Source organism: Bubalus bubalis, chromosome 9 (genome assembly GCF_019923935.1).
Source record: "Bubalus bubalis isolate 160015118507 breed Murrah chromosome 9, NDDB_SH_1, whole genome shotgun sequence".
Lineage (NCBI taxonomy): Eukaryota > Metazoa > Chordata > Mammalia > Artiodactyla > Bovidae > Bubalus > Bubalus bubalis.
This window is the reverse complement of record NC_059165.1, coordinates 109,132,946-109,150,376: the sequence shown is the minus strand read 5'-3', so window position 1 is coordinate 109,150,376 and position 17,431 is coordinate 109,132,946. Positions and strand designations below refer to the sequence as shown.

Sequence of the window (17,431 nt, the reverse complement as noted above, 5' to 3'; positions counted from 1 at the left end):
TGACCAGTGTGTTCTCTTGGCAAAACTGTGTTAGCCTTTGCCCTGCTTCATTTTGTACTCCAAGACCAAACTTCCTTGTTACTCCAGGTGTTTCTTGACTTCCTACTTTTGCATTCCAGTCCCCTGTGATGAAAAGGACATCTTTTTTGGTGTTAGTTATAGAAGGTCTTGTATGCCTTCATAGAACAATTCAACCTCAGCTTCTTCAGCATTAGTTGTCAGGGCATAGATTTGGATTACTGTGACATTGAATGGTTTGCCTTGGAAATGAACCAAGATCATTGTGTCATTTTTGAGATTGCACCCAAGCACTGCATTTCAGACTTTTGTTGACTACGAGGGATACTCCATTTCTTCTACAGGATTCTTGCCCACAGTAGTAGATACAATGGTCATCTGAATTAAATTCACCCATTCCAGTTCATTTCAGTTCACTGTTTCCTAAGATGTCGATGTTCAGTCTTGCCATCTCCTGTTTGAGCACTTCCAATTTACCTTGATTCATAGACCTAACATTCCATGTTCCTATGCAATATTGTTCTTTATAGCATTGGACTTTACTTTCACCACCAGACACATCTACAACTGGGCACCGTTTCTGCTTTGGCTCAGCCTCTTCATTCCTTCTGGAGCTATTTCTCTGCTCTTTTCCAGTAGCATATTGGGCGCCAACCAACCTGGGGAGTTCATCTTTCAGTGTCATATTTTTTTGCCTTTTCATACTGTTCGTGGGGTTCTCAAGGCAAGAATGCCGAAGTAGTTTGCCATTCCCTTCTCCAGTGGACCTCATTTTGTCAGAACTCTACACCATGACCTGTCTAGCCTGAGTGGCCCTACATGGCATGGCTCATAGTTTCACTGAATTAGACAAGGCTGTGATCCATGTGACCAATTTGGTTAGTTTTCTGTGGTTATGGTTTTCATTCTGTCTGCCCTCTGATGGATGAGGACAAGAGGCTTATGGAAGCTTCGTGATGGGAGGGACTGGCTGTGGGGAAGACTGCTTTGGTGGACAGGCCATTCTCAGTAAAACTTTAATCCAATTTTCTGCTGATGGATGAGGTTATGTTCCCTCCCTGTACTTTGGCCTGAGGCCCAACTATAGTAGGGTAATGGCAACCTCCTCCAAAAGGACTGTGACGGTTAGTGTCACTGAGCCTGTGGCAGGCCACTGTCAACCTACACCCCTACCAGCGACTCCTGAAAACTCACGGGCAAATCTGGCTCAGTCTCTTGTGAGGTCACCGCTCCTTTCTCCTGGGTCCTAGTGCACACAAGGTTTTGTTTGTGAGTCTCTGTTTCCCCAGTCCTGTGGAAGTTGTGTATTCAAATCCCACTGGCCTTCAAAGTCAGATTCCCCGTGGGCTCTCAGTCCCTTTGCCGGAGCCCCAGGTTGGGAAATCAGTGTGGGGCCTTGAACTTTCACAACAGTGCGAGAACTTCTTTGGGATAATTGTTCTCCGGTTTGTGGGTCACCTGCTCAGTGGCTCTACACTGGGGCTAATGGCAACCTCGTCCAAGAGGATTTATGCGCCTCCCAGGTCTGCTGCAGCCAGAGCCCCTGTCCCCGTGGCCGGCCACTGCTGACCTGTGCCTCTGCAGGAGACACTCAAAGGCAGGTCTGGCTCAGTCTCTTGTGAGGGTCACTGCTCCCTTTCCCTGGGTCATGGCGCACACAAGGTTTTGTTTGCGCCCTCTGAGTGTCTCTGGCAGGTATGAGGTTTGATTTTAAATGCAATTGCACCCCTCCTACCATCTTGTTGCAGCTTCTCCTTTGCCTTTGGACATAGGGTATATTTTTCTTGGTGGGTTCTGGCATTCTCCTATTGATGATTGTTCAACAGCTAGTTGCGATTTTGGTGTTTTCACAGGAGAAGATGAGCACACATCCTCCTATTCTGCCAAATGCTCATTTACCCCTCCCCCAAATCCTAGGGCCCTTAAGAACTACACTAAGTCTACACTGTGTGTGTTGTATCCGTGAAATGACAAAACCTGGATGACAGCACATCTGTTTACATCATGGATTACTGAATATTTTAAGCCCATTGTTGAGACCTACTGCTTAGAAAAAAAGGTCCTTTGAAAATATTACTGCTCACTGACAATGCCCCTGGCCGCCCAGAAGCTCTGATGGAGATGTACAATAAGAGTCATGTTGTTTTCATGCTTCCTAACACAGGGTTCATTCTGCAACCATGGACCAAGGAGTAATTTCCACTTTCAAGTCTTACACTTTACGAAACACGTTTTGTAAGGCTATGTGTGTGTGCTCAGTCACTCAGTTGTGTCTGACTCTTTGTGACCCCATGGATTATAGCCTGCCAGGCTCCTCTGTTCATGAAGTTTTCCAGGCAAGAATACTGGAGTGGGTAGCCATTTTCTTCTCCATGGATCTTCCTGACCCAGGGATCAAACCCTTGTCTCGTGTATCTCCTGTATTGGCGGGTGGATTCTTTACCACTACACCACCTGGAAGCCCCTTTTGTAAGGCTATCACCACCATCAATACTGTTTCCTCTGATAGATCTGGACAAAGTAAATTGAAAACCTTCTAGAAAGGGATTCACCATTCTAGATATCATTAAGAACTTTTGTGATTCATGTAAAGAGGTCAAAATATTAACATTGACAGGAGTTTGGAAAAAAGAGTTATCCAATCCTCAGGGATAACTTTGAGGAATTCAGGACTTCAGTGGAGGAAGTAACTGCAGATGTGGTGGACACAGCAAGAGAACTAGAATTAGAAGTGAAGCTTGAAGATTTGACTGAATTGCTATAATCTCATGATAAAATTTTAATGAAGGAGGAGTTGCTTCTTATGGATGAGCAAGGAAAGTGATTTCTGGAGATGTAATCTACTTCTGGTGAAGACGCTGTGACAATTGTTGAAATGACAATGAATAATTTATAATGTTACATAAATTTATTTGATAAATCAGCAGCAGGGCTTGAGAAGATTGACTCCAATTTTGAAAGAAATTCTACTGTGGGTAAAATGCCATTGAACAGAATTGCATGCTACAGAGAAATGATTCATGAAAGGAAGAGTCAATCAATGTGGCAGACTTCATTGTTGTCTTATTTTAAGAAATTGCTGCAGCCATCTCAACCTACAGCAACCACCACCCTAATAATTTAGCAGCCATCAACACTGAGATAAGACCTTCAACCAGCAAAAAAAATTATGACCCACTGTAGGCTTAGATGATGGTTAGCATATTTTAATAATGACGTCTTTTTAAAATTAAGGTATGTACATTTTTTGACATAATGCTATTGGACACTTAAGAGACTATAGTGTAAACATAGCTTCTATATGTACTAGGGAACCAAAAATTTCATGTGACTCACTTATTGCAATATTTGCTTTATTTTGGTGGTCTGTAACCAAACCCACAATATCCCCAAGGTATGCTTGTATATTGTAATCCTTAGTTCAACCTTTGAAAAACAATACAGAGAGATACAGTAAAAAGCCAAACAGATAAATTAAAATACAATATTAAAAAATGTTCAAATAATTCCAAAAATGCAGAAAAGGAGAAATAGAGTTAAAATGGAGGCAACACATAGAAAAAAAATGGTTTCTGTAAACCTAAAACTACTCTGAAAATAAAGTATGTTTTAAAAAAATATAAAATGTTAGCCCTTTTCCAAACACATCAATTAATACATTAATTGTAAACAGTCTAAACATACCAATTAACAGACAGAAATTGTCAGAATGGATTTTTTTTAATGATCCAATTTTATGCTCCCTAAGTTCAGTTCAGTCACTCAGTTGTGTCCGACTCTTTGTGACCCCCATGGACTGCAGCACACCAGGCTTCCCTGTCCATCACTAACTTCTGGAGTTTACTCAAACTCACTACCATTGAGTCGGTGATGCCATCCAACCATCTCATCCTCTGTCGTCCCCTTCTGCTCCCACCTTCAATCTTTCCAGCATTAGGGTCTTTTCAAATGAGTCAGTTCTTCACCTCAGGTGGCCAGAGTATTGGAGTTTCAGCTTAAGCATCAATCCTTCCAATGAATATTCAAGACTGATTTCCTTTAGAAAGGACTGGTTGGATCTCCTAGCTGTCCAAGGGACTCTCAAGAGTCTTCTCTAACACCACAGTTCAAAAGCATCAATTCTTTAGTGCTCAGCTTTCTTTATAGTCCAACTCTCACATCCATACATGACTACTGGAAAAACCATAGCTTTGACTAGCTTTGACATTACTTTCTTGGAAAAGTAATGTCTCTTCCTTTTAATATGCTGTCTAGGTTGGTCATAACTTTTCTTCCAAGGAGCAAGAGTCTTTTAATTTCATGGCTGCAGTCACCATCTTTAGTGATTTGGGAGCCCCCAAAAATAAAGTCTGTCACTGTTTCCATTGTTTCCCCATCTATTTGCCATGAGGTGACGGGACTAGATCTTAGTTTTCTTATTGTTCTTTTGTTCTTATTGTTCTTATTGATCTTACTTTTCTGATTGTTGAGTTTTAAGCCAACATTTTCACTCTCCTCTTTCACTTTCATCAAGAGGCTCTTTAGTTCATCTTCCCTCTCTGCCACAAGGGTGGTGTCATCTGCGTATCTGAGGTTATTGATATTTCTCCCAGAAATCTTGATCCAGCTGTGCTTCATCCAGCCCTGCATTTCTCATGATGTACTCTGCATATAAGTTAAATAAGCAGGGTGACAATACACAGCCTTGATGTACTCCTTTCCCGATTTGGAACCAGTCTGTTATTCATGTCCAGTTCTAACCGTTGCTTCTTGACCTGAATACAGATTTCTCTGGAGGCAGGTATTCCCATCTCTTGAAGAATTTTCCACTTTGTTTTGATCCACACAGTCAAAGGCTTTGGCACAGCCAATAAAGCAGAAGTAGATGTTTTTCTGAAACTCTCTCACTTTTTCGATGATCCAACGAATATTGGCAATTTGATCTCTGGTTCCTCTGCCTTTTCTAAAGCCAGCTTTAACATCTGGAAGTTCATAGTTCACGTACTGTTAAAGCCTGGCTTGGAGAACTTTGAGAATTAGTTTGCTAGTGTGTGAGATGAGTGCAATTGTGCAGTAGTTTGAGCATTCTTTGGCCTTGCCTTTCTTTGGGATTGGAATGAAAACTGACCTTTTCCAGTCCTGTGGCCATTGCTGAGTTTTCCAAATTTGATCCCTAAGTAACTTATTTCAAATATAGTTGATCCTTGAACAACACAGATTTGAACTGTGCAGGGCCACTTATATGTGGCTGATTTTTCAGTACATACATACTACAGTGCTGTACAATCAATGGTGCTTTGAATCCATAAGTGCAGAACTCCATATTCAGAACTACAGATATGCAGCGCTGACTGTAAAGTTAAACATGGATTTCTGGCTGCATGGAGGGTCAGCACCACCAAAACCCTGCATTGTTAAAGGGTCAGCTACATAATGACTTAGTTAGATTTAAAGAAGAAGAGTGGTAAAGGGTACACCATGAAAATATTAATCAAAAGAAATCTAGAGTAGCAATATTAATAACAGTAAACTTCAGAAACTTACCAAAGATAAAGAAGGATATTACATGATGATAAGAGGCTCAGTTTACAAAGACTGCATAACAGTCCTAAATGTGTATGCTTCTAACAGCAGGACATTAAAATATATGAAGCAAAACTGAAAGAACTGAAAGACAAAGTAGACAAATCCACAAATATATTTTACTTACAGACCTCAAAACTTCTCTCTCACTAAACATTAGAACTAGTCAACAGAAATGAGCAAGGATGCAGAACTGAACAATGTCATCAAGCAGCTGGGTCTCACTGATGTTTACACAACACTTCACCCAGCAACAGAATACGCTTTCTTTTCAGATGCACATGGAATATTCACCAAGATATATTATGTTGGATCATAAAACACATCTTAACAAACACAAAAACATTGCACTACAAATTATGTCTTCTGACCATAAATGAATTATATTGGAAATCAAATATACAACAGTAACAGAAATTAAGATGCTTACTCCTTGGAAGGAAAGTTATGACCAACCTAGATAGCATATTCAAAAGCAGAGACATTACTTTGCCAACAAAGATCCATCTAGTCAAGGCTATGGTTTTCCCAGTGGTCATGTGTGGATGTGAGAGTTGGACTCTAAAGAAAGCTGCTGCTGCTGCTAAGTCGCTTCAGTCATGTCCGCCTCTGTGCGACCCCACAGACGGCTGCTCACCAGGCTCCCCCGTCCCTGGGATTCTCTAGGCAAGAATACTGGAGTGGGTTGCCATTTTCTTCTCCAATGCATGAAAGTGAAAAGTGAAAGGGAAGTTGCTCAGTCGTGTCTGACTGTTAGCAACCCCACGGACTGCAGCCTAGCAGGCTCCTCCGTCCATGGGATTTGCTAGGCAAGAGTACTGGAGTGGGTTGCCATTGCCTTCTCCAAAAGCTGAGTGCCAAAGACTTGATGCTTTTGAACTGTGGTGTTGGAGAAGACTCTTGAGAGTCCCTTGGAGCGCAAGGAGATCCAACCAGTCCATCCCAAAGGAGATCAGTCCTGAATGTTCCTTGGAAGGACTGGTGTTGAAGCTGAAACTCCAATACTTTGGCCATGTAATGAGAAGAGCTGACTCATTTGAAAAGACCCTGATGCTGGGAAAGATTGAGGGCAGGAGGAGAAGGGGACGACAGAGGATGAGATGGTTGGATGGCATCATCAACTTGATGGACATGGGTTTGGGTGGACTCCAGGAGTTGATGATAGACAGGGAGACCTGGAGTGCTGCAGTTCATGGGGTCACAAAGAGTTGGACAAGACTGAGCAACTGAACTGAACTAAACAGAAAAGTCTCCAAAACACTTACAAATTAAACAACACATTTCTAAGTAATTTGTAGGTAAGATAAGAGGGGAAATCTGAAGAGAAATTAGGAAATATTTTTTGCTGAATCAAAATATGAAAATTTGTGGGATATGCCTAAAAAAAAAAGAATTGATAACACTAAATTCTCACATTAGAAGGGAAGAAAGCCTTACATCAATAATTAAAACGTTCACCTTAAGAAACTAGACAAAGAAGAAGAAGATAGAGCCAAAGTAAACAGAGGGAAGGAAATATTAGAAATGTAGAAATCAATGACATTAAAAATATACTGTGTCCACGGGGAACACTCAACATAGTAAAGCTATCAGTTCTCCCCAAATGAATCTACAGATTTGCTACAGTTCCAATCAAAATCCCAGAAGGATTTTTTGTAGGTATAGACAAGGTCATTCTGAAATGTATATGAAAATGCAAAGAAACTAGAATAGTTTAAAGCACCAAAATATGAGTGGTAAAAAACCAAGAATCTATTTATGACAGTGCATGCCTATAAAGAAGCTCTGCTGATTACCAAATATTACTAATGAAATGCTGTTTGGCTTTGAGTTGCTCAGGGTGACACAGAGTAGATCTAAGTCAGGAAGATAGTTCTGGTTTTGGCTCTAAGAAGAATCTGAGACTCCCACCTCAGTCTACCAGGCATGGTGGCTTGTGGTCTGTGGTCCCTCCTTCCACTACTGAGGACTGGGAATCCTCCAAGTTGGGAACCAGAACTTGGACCTGTAGTGCAAGTGTTCCCTCTCTGGGCCTCAACTTCTCCACCTCCTGGTCCACCTGTATTCTCATCTGGCACTTTGAGACTCAGAGGTAAATTTCCAGCCTGTACATGGGACCTCTGTGGCCCAGAAAGATGGAGGAATCTAGAGGCGCACAAACATCCTGATTTTCATAAAGAAGGCAGGAGCTGTGGGCAGGAAGCCAGGTTGCTGTTGACATTGGGCAGTCCTTGTGCCCCTATGCAGACCAGAGCTAGACAAGGTCAGGTACCTTCCCACTCCAGTCCCACCAATTCAGTGAGAAAATGAGGCCCAGAGGAGGGAAGCATTCCATCCCAGGCTATACCATAGATCAGTGGCCAAAATAGGACCAGGATCTAATAGTCATCCATCCACTTACTCATTTCTTCATTTTAGATGTGCTTGGGGGTATAGTCACAGCTATGGTTTTTCTATTAGTCATGTATGTATGTCAGAGTTGGCCCATAAAGAAGGTTGAGTGCCAAAGAAGTCATGCTTTCGAACTGTGGTGCTGGAGAACACTCTTGAGAGTCCGTTGGATTGCAAGGAGATCAAACCAATCAATCCTAAAGGAAATCAACCCTGAATATTCATTGGAAGGACTAATGCTGAAGCTGAAGCTCCAATACTTTGGCCACCTGATGCGAAGAGTTGAGTCATTGAAAAGGACCCTGATGCTGGGAAAGATTGAAGGCAGGAGGAGAAGGGGGAGACAGAGGAAGAGATGGTTGGATGGCATCACTGACTCAATGGACATGAGTTTGAGCAAACTCCTGGAGATAGTGAAGGATAGGGAAGCCTGGCATGCTGCAGTCCACGGGGTCACAAAGAGTCAGACATGACTTCATGACTGAACAGCAATAACCATGTGCCTAAGCACAGTTCAGGCACTGGGGATGCTGCAGTGGACATGAAAGACTGTTCCAGGGTTCTTGATCTTGTAGGGAAACAGAGAAGAAGTAAGTAAAAGGTATCAAAGACTGTGAGAAAATAACTCTGGTGATGAAATGTCTAAGGCCTCCAAAGGAGGTCTGTATACTGTGATCTGAGATGATCCAGTGTGCATTTCTCCTTTACTTTCACACTCACAACTTTTCTGACACCAGTTGGGCTTCCTACAATTCAGATTTGTTTCCTAAGCACTCTTTCTCAAGAAGCTACTGGAGGATGAGCTCCATCAAAATGAGGAAATAAACCAGAAAAGAAGACATGAGCTACAGAAAGCAGGAGACCCAACACAAGAGGAATGATAAGGGAATCCTTTGGAGGATGGTGAAAACTATTCCAGGATAGTGGAATTTGGACCATGACCCAAGTCAGACCATGACCCAAGACTCCTTCACTCACCTCCTCCTGTAGCCTCTGCCGGTGAGGGCAGTGCTGCTGTTTCCTTGCATGGCCAGTGTGTGCTTTCCCTCCAATTTTAAGACTAAGAAGTATGTGGCTTGGGGTAGATACACAAGATGCCATAAAGCAAAGCAAGGGAACAATTAACACAAAAACTAGGATGGTTTTTGCCTAAAGGTTAGGGAGTAACCTGATTTATCAGGGAAAGTGCATAGGGATTTAATGGTACTGGTAATTATCTTTATCTTAGCCTGGATAGAAGTCCACAGATGTTCATTTTCTTGTTATAATAATAATAAAAGTAATTCTTATTTAAATTGTAGATACATTTGAAGAATCTTTTGTGTTTAAGAGGAAAGAGTATCAAGAGAACATCTTTGTGGTGGTCTCCAAACATGGCCCCATATTTACTCTGGTTGGATAACCTGGGTGGGTCCGTTGCTCAGGGATGGGATGAGGGGGCTACCGGAGGAGGTGAGTGGAGGAGTCTTGGGTCATGGTCTGACTTCCTGAGGTGACAAGACCCTTTCTGGGGAACTTGCGAGTAGGGCCATGACCAAGCCTTGGGAGACACAGGGCTCTCCACAGTTGGGTGCCTGGCAAGACTGAGGTGTCAGTCAGGCACTGGACATGCAGCAGAAGTTTGAGCAGTGAGAGTGGGCTGCTCTGTCTTTTCTATTCACTTTCATTCACCAGTACCCAGTTTACCCCCTACTAGCCCCACCCCTCCCTAACCAGGTTCTAGCCAGTGGGGATAAGTGGTTCCTGGAAGTAAGGAAGCATGGCGGTTAGGAGGGTAAAACAAAACCACTTCATTGTAGTTTGGGGGAGCAACTGGCCAGTGTAGTTTGATTCCCTAATAAGGACTGGTGTCTTTCAGCCCAATGATGTCCCTTATAGAAGTCTGTCCTCAGGAAACAGTCAAGGTTATAGACCAAGAGTAAGGAACTGACCAGATGGATTAGGGAGCAAGAGAGAGACCAACTTTCCCTTTTTGAAAGGCTCTGTTTTTACTTACTGACCTGTGGTAAGTATTGGTGCTGTCAACCTGCACTCCACAGATTGCCTGCAAGCTGAGCCCTGGAATTTCAGAAACCCTAGCTCCCCAAGATACGGAAGCAGCAGGCTCTGTCAGCAAGTTGAGGGCCGTATGGAACACGAAAGCAACCCACGCCAGTCCTCTCCTCACAGTCAAGTGTGTTGGCTCCCAAGGTAAGGCCAGGTGCATTCCCATGTGGGTAAGTGCAACCTCTGGGCTCAGGTCTGGGGGAGACTCTAGCACCCTCACAGTATCCCTTCAAACAGTAGGGAACAGGGAGGAGCCCTTCATGAGACCCAAACTGAAAAGAGATGAGTATCCCAGCTCCAGGATTTGTTTAGGGAGGAGGGAAGGAGAACCACAGAGTTTGTCGGGCCTTGGACAAGATGCTGCCACAGCTCAGAGCAGCCAAGCATGAGATGGCATAGTCCAGGCCCCTACCTCAGTTGGACCCTTACCTCCTCTGAGGTTCCAGTGAGGGTGTGGGAAGGGCTTGGCCATATGCTGCAACCTCTTCTTGAGCTGAGTCCTTTAGGGGCTGCTCAGGGAGTCTGGGCCATGCTGAGATCCCCAGTAATCAGGTTGCCATCCTCAAGCTCTCAGCCTCTGAGCACAGCTCCCAGCTCCCCTGCTTAATCTCTGAGCTGTGTCTGTCTTCCACTCAGCATTTGCCAATCTCCTTCCCAGGGCCAGGGGTAGGAGCTGGGTCTGGAGTCTGGAATCTGGGTAATAGTTACTAGCTGGTAACCTCCACTCTACTATACCTTGTAGGGCCCAGATTTGCTCATCTATGGAAGTGGACGATCATTCCCATATGGTCATTTTAAGGATTAAGTGACATGTGAGAACAAAAGACATATAAAGCCTGATGTAGAATCTGTTTCTTCTTGAAATGAAACCCCTGAGGGTCAGAACCTGTCTGGATCAGATGGGGCAAGTACTTGATCCAGGACCCTTGAAACAGTCCCGAGTTTAGCTCCCCTTCCCCTAGGGCACAGACTTTCCCTGTTCTTTCCCAATCAGTCCCAATCCCAAAGATGCCCACTTGACTCTCTCAATCATACCGTGGGCCAGCAGAGGGTCCGGATGCCCTACCTGGGGAGCAGGTCCTGCCTGGACCCTGTGAGAAAAGCTTGGAATTTAGGTCTCTTCTTAGAGCTTCAGATAGCCATGCACAGAGGGAAGTAAAACTGAAATATGGGCCTGAAGAGGCCATCTAGGTGGGTTTCTCTTTCTTTCTTTTAAAATTGTTTTTAATTGGAGAATTGCTTTACAATGTTGTGTTGCTTTCTGCTGTACATCAGTGTGAATCAGCTATAAGTATACATATACTCCCTCCCTCTTGAGCCTCCCTTCCACCCACCCCCATGGGCGGCAAGAGCTCATAGCAGGGGGAGAGGAGGCCTGGGGCTTTCAGGATGCACACAGATTCAGGGACTGTGTGGCCCCAAACCCTCCCAGAAAGCTGCAAGGGGATTAGGAGCATCATCCTACAAGGGGCCTCATCTCTGTCCCAGAGCACACATGGCCTTGATGGAGTGATGGAACAATATAAGATGCTTATTCCCACTAGTATTGTTTTTGTTGGAGTTTTTTCCATGGTTGGTTTCTGGAAAATCCAAGACTTTAGAATTAATGAGGTATAAAAATCCATATACAAAACCTACTAGCAATACTCAATTAAAGATATAATGGGGGGACATCAGGGAAGATAGTGGCATAGAAAGTACCAGGATTCCATCTCCAGCTATATGACGGTAAAGCTAATATAATCTGTCTAATGTAATTATTTTCACACTCTGGAATCTATTTAAAGGCTTGCAACTCCAAGAGGAAGACTTAAACAGTGAGTCTTAATTAATTTTGTTCAGTTTCAGGTCTGAATATGCTAACAGTATCCTCCAGCCTTCAGCCTCATGGCAGGCAGCCATGCCCATGGCAAGCAGTTTGTCCATGGTTTATGGGAGCCAAGGTGGGCAATAAAGCCCTTGTTCTCCAAATATTGGGGGCCTGAACTTTTATGCTTATTGCTTCTGATCGTGGAGGCACAGATGCAGAAGCAAGCCAACTTAAACAGTCCCAACCAGCTGAATAGGCTTCAGGGAATATAAAGAGCCAGAGCCTGGTTACCCCTCCCTTCTTTTTTCTCATATTCCCCTTTTGGGAGCCAGACATTCAAGGACTAGGACTTTTTATTTGTTGCTTAATAAAAGCAGCCACATGTAGGGGAGAATTTTTAGAGTTACTGTACATGCCTGTAGAAAAGTGCAGGTTCAAAAAGATCCAAAATTTTAGATCTTAATCTTACACATTAGGCTGATCCCAGCACAAAGGCATTGTGAAGAAATTAAAAAAAAAAAAAAAAAAAGAACCCTTGAGGAAATCTGATTTCCAGATTTCAGTTACTACATTGTAAGACTCAAACATCCCATTTTCAACAACAAATAAAAAATCTTAAGGCATACAAAGAAATGGACCATTGGAAGGAGAAAAAAATTAACACAAACCATTCCTGAGAAAGACCAGATGATAGACTTAGTAGACAAAGATGAGGTGACCAGTTAAGAAAACTATTCTGAAACAAAATAGAAATATCAATAAAGAGATGGAAAACATTAAAAAAAAAGAAAGAAAGAAATTTGGAGCAGAAAAGTATAGTACCTGAAATTAAAAATTCACTAGATATATTCCAAAGCAGATTTGAGCAGATAGAAAAATCAGTGTACTTGAAGATAGGATGACTGAGATTACTGAGTCTTAAGAACTAAAGGAAATGAAGGAAAAATACTGAAGAAAAGTGAACAGAGCTGAAGGAGCCTGGGGAACACAAATAAGCAAACATACATATTGTGAGGCTCCCAGAAAGAGAGATAAAGAGAGAGAAAGGAGCATAGAGATTATTTGAAGAAATGATGGTTGAAAACTCCCCAAATTTGATGAAAAACATGAATACAAATGTTCAAGAAGTTCAATAAACTCCAAGTAAAATACACTCAAAGAGACACATGATGAGACATATTGTAACCAAATAGTGGACGATAAGACAAACAGAATATTGAAAGCAATGAGAGAAGCAAATTGCCATGTACAAGAGACCCTCAATAAGATTATTTTCATATTTCTCATCAGAAACCTTGAAGGCCAGAAAGCAGTGGGTTGATATAGTCCAAGTTCTGACAGTAAAAACATTGCCAACCAAGAATTCAATATATAGCACAAGTATCCATCAGAAACTAGAAAAAGAAGAGCAGTCTAAACCCAAATCTAGCAGAATGAAAGAGTTTATAAAGATCAGAGACTAAGTAAATAAAATATGGAATATAAAACAATTATAGAAAATCAATGAAACCTAAGGTTGTCTCTTCAAAAAGATTAACAGAAATGGCAAGCATTTAAATAGATTGACAATAAAAAAGGAAATTCAGTTCAGTTCAGTTCAGTCGCTCAGTCGTGTCTGACTCTTTGCGACCCCATGAATCGCAGCACCCCAGGCCTCCCTGTCCATCACCAACTTCCAGAGTTCACTCAGACTCACATCCATCGAGTCAGTGATGCCATCCAGCCATCTCATCCTCTGTTGTCCCCTTCTCCTCCTGCCCCCAACCCCTCCCAGCATCAGAATCTTCTCCAATGAGTCAAGTCTTCGCATGAGGTGGCCAAAGTACTGGAGTTTCAGCTTCAGCATCATTCCTTCCAAAGAAATCCCAGGGCTGATCTCCTTCAGAATGGACTGGTTGGATCTCCTTGCAGTCCTCAATTACTAAAGTTAGAAGTGAAAGTGGGGACATTACTTCCAATTCTACAGAAATAAAAAAGGCGTATTAGAAAGTATTGCAAACAATTGTATGTGAAAAAATTGGATAACCTCAATGAAATGTACAAATTCCTAGAAACACAAAACCTACCAAGATTGAATCACAAAGAAAATCTAAATAAACCTATAATTAGTAAGGAGATTGAATCAGTAATCAAAATCCTCCTGACAAAGAAAAGCCCTGGAGCTGATGGCTTCACTGTTGATTTCTACCAAACATTTAAAGAAGAACTAACACCAATCCTTCTCAAACTTTTCTTAAAAAGAGGAGAGAACACTTTCTCATTCTATGAGAGCAGCATTTTTCTGATGTGAAAGTGAGACAAAGATACTGCAGAAAAAGAAAACTCTAGACCAATACTTCTCATGAATATTGATGCAAAAATCCTCTACATCATACTAGCAAATTGAATTTAGCAGCATATTAGAAGGACCCAATGGGATTTATTCTTAGAATTAAAAGGTGACTCAACATGTTCAAATCAATTAATATATTGCATTAAGAGAAAGAAGGAAAAAAATCATTTCGATTGATTCAGAAAAATAATTTGACAAAATCCAGTATCCTTTAATGATAAAAACACTCAAGAAACTAGGAATAGAAGGAAAGTACCTCTACAATAATAAAAGCCACTCATGAAAAACCCACAGTTAACATTATGCTCACTGATCAGGAACAAGACAAGGATACCAATTTTTGCCAATTCTTTTCAATATGTTGTTGTTGATGTTCAGTGGCAAAATCATGTCCAACTCTTTGGGACCCCATGGACTGAAGAACACCAGGCTTCTCCTTCACTATCTCCAGGAGTTTGTTCAACCTCATGGTCATTGAGTTGAAGTCATCCAACCATTTCATCCCCTGTTTTTCCCTTCTCCTCCTGTCCTCAATCTTTCCCAGGATCAGGGTTTTTTCCAGTGAGTCAGTTCTTTGCATCAGGTAGCCAAAGTATTGGAGCTTCAGCTTCAGCATCAGTCCTTCCAATGAACATTCAGGGTTGATTTCCTTTAGGATTGACTGGTTTGATCTCCTTGCAGTCCAAGGGACTCTCAAGAGTCTTCTCCAGCACCACAGTTCAAAAGCAAGACTTCTTTGGTGCTCAACCTTCTTTGTGGTCCAACTCGCACATCCATACATGACTACTGGAAAAACCATAGCTTTAATTGTATTCAACATAGCTTTAACTCTATTCAACATAGTGCAAGAATTTCTAGCCAGAGCAAGTAAAAGAAATAAAATGCAACTAAATTAGAAAGAAGTAAAATTAACTGTTTGCAAATGAATGACCTTATATGTAGAAAACCCTAAAGATTGCACACCAAAACAAACAAACAAACAAAAAAAAACTGAGCAAAGTAACAGGATACAAAATCAACCCCAGAGAATTAGTTGTGTATCTATACACTAACAATGAACAATCCAAAAAGGAAATTAAGAGAAAAGCTCCATTTACAATAGCATCAAAAAGAATAAGCTCAGAAACTTATATTTAGAAATCAAATCTGTTTGGCCCAGGAGGCAGAACACTTATGCCCTGAAACCATAAAACTTTACTAAAAGAAATGACACCAACAAATGGAGACAACCTGTGCCATGGATTAGAAGACTTAATGTTGTTAAGATGTTAACACTATCCAAAGCAATCTGCAGATTTAATGCCACCTGTATCAAAATTACAGTTGTGTTTTTTGCAGAAATAGAAAACTATCTAAAATTTATTTGGCATCTTAAAGAATCCTGAATAGCCAAAACAATCTTGAAATAGAAAAACAAAGTTGTAGGAGTTGTACCTCCTGATTTCAGAATTTACTACAGAGTAATCAAAACAGTATGGTATTGTTGTAAAGACAAACACATAAACCAGTGGAATAGAATAGATAGCCCAGAAATAAATGACAGTGTGTAGTCAAACTGTTTTTGACAAGAATGCCAAGACCATTCAATGGGCAAAGAACAATCCTTTCCCAAATGATGCTGGGAAAACTGGATCTCCTCATGTCAGATAATAAAGTTGGACCCTTTTCTAACATCATGTACAAAAATTAATGCAAAATGAATAAAAAACCTAAACATAAGAGCTGAAACTATAGATCTCTTAGAAGAAAACACTTGGGAAAAACTTCATGACCTTGCATTTGGCAATGATTTCTTATATATGACATCAAGGGCACAGGCAACAAAAGAGAAAAATAGATGAATTGCACTTCACCCAAATGAAAAACTGTGGTGCATCAAAGAACACTGTCATCAGAGTAAAAAGGCAACCCGCATAAAAGAGGAAAATATTTGTAAAACACAAACCTAATGAGGTATTAATATCTGGAATATATATAGAACTCTTCAAACTCAACAACAACAACAAAAAAGCTTAATACAAAAATTAGCCAAGAACTTGGACATTTCTCCAAGGAAAATGTATATGAATGGCCAATAAGCACATGAAAAGGTGTTCAACATCACTGATCATTCAGTTCTGTTCAGTTCAGTTCATTTCAGTCACTCACTCGTGTCCCACTCTTTGCAACCCCATGAATTGCAGCACACCAGGCCTCCCTTTCCATCACCAACTCCCGGAGTTCACTCAGACTCACGACCATCGAGTCAGTGATGCCATCCAGCCATCTCATCTTCTGTCGTCCCCTTCTCCTCCTGCCCCCAATCCCTCACGACCATCGAGTCAGTGATGCCATCCAGCCATCTCATCCTCTGTCGTCCCCTTCTCCTCCTGCCCCCAATCCCTCCCAGCATCAGAGTCTTTTCCAATGAGTCAACTCTTCGCATGAGGTAGCCAAAGTACTGGAGTTGCTGCTTTAGCATCATTCCTTCCAAAGAAATCCCAGGGCTGATCTCCTTCAGAATGGACTGGTTAGATCTCCTTGCAGTCCAAGGGACTCTCAAGAGTCTTCTCCAACACCACAGTTCAAAAGCATCAATTCTTCGGCGCTCAGCTTTCTTCACAGTCCAACTCTCACATCCATACATGACCACTGGAAAAACCATAGCCTTGACTAGACGGACCTTGTTGGCAAAGTAATGTCTCTCTTTTCAATCACTGATCATTAGGGAAATAAAAATCAAAACCATGATAAGATGGCATTTCATACCCTAATGGTGGCTATCATCAAAAATAAAGAAAATTGGTATTAGCATGGATGTGGAGAAATTGGAACCCTTTTATTTTACATTGTTGGTTGGAATGTAAAATGGACAGCTGCTATGGAAAACAGAATGACAAAGGGGGAAGCCACCCAAATATCACTGATGGATGAGAGTCAGGGTGACAGTGAGAGTGAGGGTGAGAGTGAAATTGATGGTGAGAGCTAGGGTAATAAAGAAAATATAGTACAAACATACAGTGGAATACATTATAAATATCCAGCCATAAAATGAAAGGAAATGCTGACACGTGCTACAACATGAATGAACCTTAAAGACCTCACGCTAAGTGAAATAAGTCAGTCCCAATAGGACAAATACTGCTGGGCAGCATTGGTGATATAGTGGGGAGCATAGCTGCCTCCAGAAAGACAGATACTATATGATTCCATTTATACAGGTAGCTAGAATAGTCAAATTCTTAGAGAAGAAAGTAGAACGGTGCTGACCAAGACCTGGAGGGAGTGGAGAA

The 17,431-nt window shown here is 41.7% G+C and overlaps 1 protein-coding gene across 4 annotated transcripts in view; it reads left to right on the top strand.

Moving 5' to 3' along the window:
- The window catches only part of RASGEF1C (RasGEF domain family member 1C), a 116,580-nt gene that overhangs the window by 58,761 nt on the left and 40,388 nt on the right, over positions 1 to 17,431 (top strand). For 3 of the 4 annotated variants that reach the window (XM_025293973.3, XM_025293972.3, XM_006080757.4), the window contains exon 2: positions 10,011 to 10,161. The exons of the other annotated variant lie outside the window; for it this stretch is intronic. The gene's annotated coding sequence lies outside the window, so the exon portion shown is untranslated. The remainder of the gene's footprint in view (positions 1 to 10,010; positions 10,162 to 17,431) is intronic. 4 annotated transcript variants of the gene reach the window in all.